This window comes from Rhinichthys klamathensis, unplaced genomic scaffold (genome assembly GCF_029890125.1).
Source record: "Rhinichthys klamathensis goyatoka isolate OS25496 unplaced genomic scaffold, OSU_Roscu_1.1 h1tg000196l_1, whole genome shotgun sequence".
Classification (NCBI taxonomy): domain Eukaryota; kingdom Metazoa; phylum Chordata; class Actinopteri; order Cypriniformes; family Leuciscidae; genus Rhinichthys; species Rhinichthys klamathensis.
The window spans coordinates 4,085,609-4,094,199 of NW_026606722.1; the positions used below are offsets into that span (position 1 = coordinate 4,085,609).

At 45.4% G+C, this 8,591-nt stretch overlaps 1 long non-coding RNA gene across 1 annotated transcript; it reads left to right on the forward strand.

The window, feature by feature from the left end:
* The first annotated feature begins 2,728 nt into the window (after positions 1-2,728).
* LOC130096082 (uncharacterized) lies at positions 2,729-5,455 on the forward strand. Its single transcript, XR_008808173.1, has 3 exons — positions 2,729-2,767; positions 4,010-4,069; positions 5,292-5,455. It is a non-coding gene; the product is annotated as an uncharacterized LOC130096082 (long non-coding RNA).
* Positions 5,456-8,591: the final 3,136 nt, after the last annotated feature.

Consider the following 8,591-nt stretch of genomic DNA (forward strand, 5'->3'; position numbering starts at 1 on the left):
ATAAAGCCATTAAGCATATGGAAAGTGGCACATATCAACATTATAAACGCTCAGTTGGTTGATCTTAAGACTTTCATTACCATCTGTGTTGGTTTAAATCAACTAGAAACAAGTCGATTCCATTATTCCACTTGATTTCCATTGTGTTAACTGAGGCTGTCCTGTCACCCAAAAAGCACTATTACCATACACAAACCGAATAAACTGGTTGTTGGGAAGCTGCAAAAATGAGCATCTACATAAACATAGTTATGGATTCAACAATACCTTTCTTTGAAGGAGTGGATTTCTTTCTTTCTTTTTTCTGACAAAGAACTACTGTCATCATTATTACAGTTATATGATTACTACAACATTCTATCTGTTATAGGATGGATAGATGTTCTAAATGGTGTGGCTTGTGCCACATTGCACAGCATTTTATCTCAGTCTGGGCAAAGTACTTGTCACTGGAAACTTGGCACTATCATTGAGACCCTAATTTGCAAACTCTCCTCACTGGGACTGAGCACTGACCCCATGCAGCTGGATCCGTGACTTCTTGACTGACAGAATATAGTTAAAATCCATGACCAGACTTCACGCTCTGGCACCCTGAGCTTTAGCGCCCTGCAGAGACATGTCCTCAGTGCTCTTCAGGCCCACAACATCTTCTGTCTCCAGGCTCCCAAGGAACATCATCTAAATTCACTGACGATATCACAGCAGTAGGGCTAAAACAGGGATTTGACAGTCTGCAGAGAGGTAGTGACATGCCTAAGCAACAAAGTCAGTCGATTTCTTAATGTCAGAGACACAAAAGAATGTAATTGACAATATACAGTGGGAACAAAAAAAGATTCCCACCCTTGTTCGAGAATCGTATAAAGGAAAGAAAAGACTATCTCAACTTCCATATCATGCTGACTTTAATAGCACCGGGGATTATCAATGTTTGTATAACTCTGTGTGTCCTTATTTTGAGCGTTCCAGGCAGACAATCTATGCATTAGTGGTGCAGATTTTCCACTACTATTTACATTAATACATCAGTAGGAGGCGACGAGATACTGTCTCTTCATGAGTGAGTCATTTAATCATTGATTCAACGGATTCATTAAAAAAACGCTGATTTGTTTAGAAACGAAAAACGTTCGAAACCGCATACTCAATGAGTAGGTAGTTAATTTCAATAAGTACTTACTTAAAGGGATAGTTCATTTTGAAATAAATTTTTGATATGTTTTAGCTTACCTCCAGTGCATCCAAGATGTAGGTGTCTTTGTTTCCACAGTATCTTCAATTTTGATAATTTTAGGTAAAACCGTTGTTGTCTGTCAGTCATACAATGGAGGTGAAGGGGGTCCTCCTCAAAGAGCAGTCAAAATTAAACATTATTTAATGACTCGTAAATGTAAGTACACATTGATGCCCTAAGACACGAAACGAGTGGTTTTTGTGAGAAAACGAACAGTATTTATATTGTTTTTACCTCTTGTAACCACAGCCATGCCCAAGTTATCTGAGGGCGCGGACGCTTCCGTGTGTGACGTGTACGCAGACTGGTTTTCTAGGCACTCAAAGCGCTTCACATGGAAGGGGGAATCTCCTCAACCACCACCAATGTGCAGCATCCACTTGGATGATGCGACGGCAGCCATAGTGCGCCAGAATGCCCACCACACACCAGCTTACTGGTGGAGAGGAGACAGATTGATGAAGCCAATCAGTGTATATATATATATGGGGATTATTAGGAGGCCATGATGGACAGAGGCCACTGGGCAAATTTGGCCAGGATGCCGGGGTTACACCCCTACTCTTTCGAAAGATATCCTGGGATTTTTAATGACCACAGAGAGTCAGGACCTCGGTTTAACGTCTCATCCGAAGGACGGTGCTCTTTGACAGTATAGTGTCCCCGTCACTATACTGGGGCGTTAGGACCCACACAGGCCACAGGGTGAGCACCCCCTGCTGGCCTCACTAACACCTCTTCCAGCAGCAACCTGGTTTTCTCAGAAGGTCTCCCATCCAGGTACTAACCAGGCTCAGGCCTGCTTAGCTTCAGTGGGCAACCAGTCTTGGGCTACAGGGTGATATGGCTGCTGGCCATATCAAACCTAGAACGGTTTTCCTCAGCGTTTGTATGTCTGCACAAAGGAGACGTTGGACAGCTGTGTGAAGATTCGCCTTTGGAGAAAACTGTTAATTTTATACTCGTATCATTAATATTAAAACTTTATATTACCCCAGAATGAATTGCATTGCTATCCCACCCCAAAACATACAATAATAACAATGATAAATGCTGACCAATACTTAATTATATTACTTTTTACTGAAAATTCAATAAAACAAACAAAATGTAATGTTTGTCCTATGATATAGCAATGCATGAATACACTCTAGATGTGTATATAGTGAACATATCTACATTTTCATTCAAACAATTAATTAAAGCATTAATTAACTAAATAATTATATTTTATTTACGGACAACCATGAGAAATATTAATAAATTAGTAAAAGAATTAATGAAAGGCATCATCACACAGTAAACAAATGCATATGCAAGTCAACATATGAAACAAAGCTTTATTCAAACTACAATCATTTATGTAGGCTACAGGCACTGAACCACATCCTACTGCCATCTCAACACAGCAGTTCCCATTCTGTGGCTTTATTCTGATGAATCAGCTGACCGCCAGAGGTGAGCAATTCCTTCGTCCCTGAGGTTGTTGCGTGATGTGTTGTGCTTCACAATCTGAGGCAATAAGGGCAGGTGGAGAGATGGAGGGGCAGGTGGAGTGATGGAAGCTCTCATAAGGGCAGGTGGAGTGATGGAGGGACTCATAAGGGCAGGTGGAGTGATGGAGGGACTCATAAAGGCGGGTGGAGTGATGGAAGGACTCATAAGGGCAGGTGGGGTGATGGAAGGACTCATAAGGGCAGGTGGAGTGATGGAGGGTCTCATAAGGGCAGGTGGAGTGATGGAGGGTCTCATAAGGGCAGGTGGAGTGATGTAGGGACTCATAAGGGCAGGTGGAGTGATGGAGGGACTCATAAGGGCAGGTGGAGTGATGGAGGGACTCATAAAGGCGGGTGGAGTGATGGAAGGACTCATAAGGGCAGGTGGGGTGATGGAAGCTCTCAAAAGGGCAGGTGGAGTGATGGAGGGACTCATAAGGGCGGGGGAGTGATGGAGGGTCTCATAAGGGCAGGTGGAGTGATGGAGGGTCTCATAAGGGCAGGTGGAGTGATGGAGGGACTCATAAGGGCAGGTGGAGAGATGGAGGGTCTCATAAGGGCAGGTGGAGTGATGGGGGGTCTCATAAGGGCGGGGGAGTGATGGAGGGACACATAAGGGCGGGGGAGTGATGGAGGGACTCATAAGGGCAGGTGGAGTGATGGAGGGACTTACAAGGGCAGGTGGAGTGATGGAGTGACTCATAAGGTCAGGTGGAGCGATGGAGGGTCTTATAAGGGCATGTGGAGTCATGGAGGGTCTCAAAAGGGCAGGTGGAGAGATGGAGGGTCTCATAAGGGCAGGTGTGGTGATGGAGGGTCTCATAAGGGCAGGTGGAGTGATGGAGGGTCTCATAAGGGCAGGTGGAGTGATGGAGGGTCTCATAAGGGCAGGTGTGGTGATGGAGGGTCTCATAAGGGCAGGTGGAGTGATGGAGGGTCTCATAAGGGCAGGTGGAGTGATGGAGGGTCTCATAAGGGCAGATGGAGTGATGGAGGATCTCATAAGGGCAGGTGGAGAGATGGAGGGTCTCATAAGGGCGGGAGTGATGGAGGGACTCATAAGGGCAGGTGGAGTGATGGAGGGTCTCATAAGGGCGGGGGAGTGATGGAGGGACTCATAAGGGCAGGTGGAGTGATGGAGGGACTCATAAGGGCAGGTGGAGTGATGGAGGGACTCATAAGGGCAGGTGGAGTGATGGGGGGTCTCATAAGGGCGGGGGAGTGATGGAGGGACTCATAAGGGCAGGTTGAGTGATGGAGGGTCTCATAAGGGCAGGTGGAGAGATGGAGGGTCTCATAAGGGCAGGTGTGGTGATGGAGGGTCTCATAAGGGCAGGTGGAGTGAAGGAGGGTCTCATGAGGGCGGGGAGTGATGGAGGGACTCATAAGGGCAGGTGGAGTGATGGAGGGTCTCATAAGGGCAGGTGTGGTGTTGGAGGGTCTCATAAGGGCAGGTGGAGTGATGGAGGGTCTCATAAGGGCAGGTGGAGTGATGGAGGGTCTCATAAGGGCAGGTGTGGTGATGGAGGGTCTCATAAGGGCAGGTGGAGTGATGGAGGGTCTCATAAGGTCAGGTGGAGTGATGGAGGGTCTCATAAGGGCAGGTGGAGAGATGGAGGATCTCATAAGGGCAGGTGGAGAGATGGAGGGTCTCATAAGGGCGGGGAGTGATGGAGGGACTCATAAGGGCAGGTGGAGTGATGGAGGGACTCATAAGGGCAGGTGGAGTGATGGGGGGTCTCATAAGGACGGGGGAGTGATGGGCGGTCTCATAAGGGCGGGGAGTGATGGGCGGTCTCATAAGGGCAGGTGGAGTGATGGAGGGTCTCATAAGGGCAGGTGGAGTGATGGAGGGACTCATAAGGGCAGGTGGAGTGATGGAGGGACTCATAAGGGCAGGTGGAGAGATGGAGGGTCTCATAAGGGCAGGTGGAGTGATGGAGGGTCTCATAAGGGCGGGGGAGTGATGTAGGGACTCATAAGGGCAGGTGGAGTGATGGAGGGTCTCATAAGGGCGGGGGAGTGATGGAGGGACTCATAAGGGCAGGTGGAGTGATGGAGGGACTCATAAGGGCAGGTGGAGTGATGGAGGGACTCATAAGGGCAGGTGGAGTGATGGGGGGTCTCATAAGGGCGGGGGAAAGATGGAGGGACTCATAAGGGCAGGTGGAGTGATGGAGGTACTCATAAGGGCAGGTGGAGAGATGGAGGGTCTCATAAGGGCAGGTGGAGTGATGGAGGGTCTCATAAGGGCGGGGGCGGGGGAGTGATGGAGGGACTCATAAGGGCAGGTGGAGTGATGGAGGGTCTCATAAGGGCAGGTGGAGTGATGGAGGGTCTCATAAGGGCAGGTGGAGTGATGGAGGGACTCATAAGGTCAGGTGGAGTGATGGAGGGTCTCATAAGGGCAGTTGGAGAGATGGAGGATCTCATAAGGGCAGGTGGAGTGATGGAAGGACTCGTAAGGGCAGGTGGAGTGATGGAGGGTCTCATAAGGGCAGGTGGAGTGAAGGAGGGTCTCATGAGGGCGGGGAGTGATGAGGGACTCATAAGGGCAGGTGGAGTGATGGAGGGTCTCATCCATGGCACCATTTCCAGGATTCAGCTCTGTGCTCTCCATCCTCAGTGCTCACACCAGTCTGCTGACATTTCAGATCCTACAAAAATGCACAAACATAACACAAAAGCAGTCATTTTAACAGCACAATGTCATTTGATTTCAGTATTATTTAGAAGACAAAACGCTTTTTTTCACAAAATCATCTTTCCTTGCAGGTCCTGCTCCACCACAAAAGCTGTGCAGCAAATCCACAGAAATCAAGATTCAGAAAAGTGCTGTAATAGCTCTGTTTGAAATTAAAATAAACTACAACTTAATATTTAAATAGTTGTTGTTATTCATTTCTGTAGTATACTCACTCAAAGCCTTTAATGGCAGCATTCAGCTTCATGAGCCACTCTCCATCGGATAAACACACATAAGTTCTTCTGTCCCTGTAACATCCTGACAAGATTCACATAACCTCTGTGATTTATGAGGTCAACACTACATTTACATGTTGAGGTTGTTAACTTTTTATCCAACATAAATGTTCCTCAATTTATCAACAGTACTAATGGACAAATAAAATAAATAACTTATGTTTAGTTACTTTATAGATTTGTTCTACATAATAGCACACATACATCACTCAGATGTTGTTATTTCTACTATTTAATCTACTGTCTAACTATTTCATGTTGTGATGTGCTCTTCTGCAATACTTATTGAATATTTTCCTGTCAGATGTAAATAGACATTTAAAATAAGCGTCTTTAAGATGTATGGTTTATGTAACTCAACTTTAGAGACGCAACTTACGTGTCCTTACTGGAGCTCCCCTGTTAGCTATACATAATAAAACGAGTTTTTACAGCAAAATCACAACTATACTATACTGTCTAACGTCTTTACACCTTCAACAATTCAACAGTTTACTCTACAGTAGTTCAACACATGCAATTTTAACACAAGGGACCGTGTTTACTCACATTTGAAAACACGAAAATGAAAATTACATATCCTCTCACCTGGACGAGGGCAGGTCCCCCTCCACGCTCAAAGTGTATGTCGCAGCCATAGCAGCATTTACAAAACCCTTGCATGGCCAGCCATTGGGAAGGAACGATCTCATCATCCGTTTAGAGGGGCTAGGAGACTAAACCCTCCTCGACCCCCTCTGGTTCCGGTCTGGGACCTTTCCACGGTCCTAGACGCTATGAAGGGCGACCCCTTCGAACCGCTACAGTCTGTGGATCTGCGGTGTCACTCGTTCAAAACCGCTTTTCTCATGGCTCTCGCTTCAGTCAAGCGAGTGGGTGATCTGCACGCGTTCACTGTGAGCGCTACGTGCATTGCATGCGCTACGTGCATTCTAAAGTTGTTGTCAAACCAAGACACGGCTATGTCCCCAAAATGCTCTCCACTCCGTTCAGAGTGCAAGTCATTTCTCTGTCAGCCCTCCCAGGATCTGATAGTGAGAACGACGTAAATCTTATTTGCCCAGTCAGGGCGCTAAGAATGTACGTCGAACGTTCGGCTGCTTTCTGGCAGTCAGAACAGCTCTTTGTTTTGTTCAGTGGCCGCACTAAAGGGCTAGCCAACTCGAAACAGAGCCTTTCCAGGTGGATAGTCGACGCTATCACTCTGGCTTATAAGTCTAAAGGCCTTCGGTGCCCTTTAGGCATTAGAGCCCATTCTACCAGAGGCATGGCCTCTTCATGGGCCTTGTCCAGTGGGGTTTCACTCCAAGATATTTGTATGACAGACTGTATTATTATTTTGTCATGCAGCTCAGGCTGACTTTCGTCCATCCTGACTGTTATACTGTGCTGCACCCATTCCATTTAACATATATATAGCTATGTTATATTCATAGGCCCACTCCTCGTTGGCCTAGATATTACCCACTATCATGTGTACCCTGGGCACATGCCCTTGGGGCCAAGTGTGGACGACCCCCCAGCACACATGGCGTTTTACATTGGGTTCCCGTAAGCTAGCTTACGCAACACGAGAGTACTCTCGTAAGAGAATGTACTCGGTCACTAGCGTAACCTCGGTTCTCTCTAGATGAGGGAACGAGTGTTGCGTTAGCTAGCTTACGCTACGGGAAAATCCCTTTTCTCGAGAATACTGAAGCCAAAAAATTATCCTTAATTTAGCATTAATTTAAGTACGTTTCCTCAGATACAACCATAATTATTTATCTTCTAAGCCAGAGCTCTCACTTAGCTCCAGTTTTGAAAAGTGTTCAGTCAGCAGCCAGACATACTAATACAATGGGCACCTGCCTTGAAAATTATTGCATTCCCACACCTGAGGCAGATTTTTCTTTTGTGATATGAGGAATGACTTAAGCCTGAAAAAGGTGGAATTTTCCCAGAGGTGCATATATTTTTAAACATCAGGATCTTGGTAGGGTAAGCAGCTCCTTTCAGTGTTTAATATCTCTCTCTCTCTCACACACTCTCCCTGTTTTTCTCCATAGATGTCATATATATATTTATGGTGCATGCTAAAAATAGAACACTATAGTGTGAATATATATATCTGTTACTTACAGTGTGCATTCGTAATATTAAGAAACACATTTCCTGTATAGTTCCCATCCATCTGTTTTGATGTAAATTTAGAAAAGATACAACACATAGGCTACAACTACTTGGCTCTCAGAGGAACAGTAAAAGTTTTAAAAGACATCAAATGACCCAAGATGGTGTTGAGTCAATGCCAGCCCGTTGGGGAGCTGTAATGAGCAAGATGAGTGTGTTGACCTCCAAGACTGCAGGCACTGGGCAAAGGTCTTCACTTCACTAGATTTTTCACTATGATAGATGTGGCCAGAAGCAACCAGTCTGCCCTTAGGTTTCACCACAGCTGTTCCTCAATTATTTCAATTCAACAGCTTCCTTCCTTGTCATCATTAAGCATGAGGAGAAGATTTTCTGCATCTTCTGGACAAACGGACAGTGGGGATAATTATATTCATTTAGTTATGCAGGTTTTCTGTCTGTCTGGAATCTGTTTAAAACTGTACAGGTGGATTAAATTATAATTAATCTGAAATGTTTATTGTTTTAAATATTTATTATTAGTGGTGTTATTATGAATTTGTATTATTTGTTATTGCAGTTATTATTTGCAAATATTTCTGATTTATAGAATGAAGTAAAATCATCAACTCATCTGTGTTTGTAATGTGATACTTCTAGCAGTCTACCATAACAGACTGCTTGTAATTATTGCTTTATTCTAACAAAGATCCTCCATCTCCTGTAAATGTCAAGTTTGAGCAGATACGCTTCATTAGGTCACA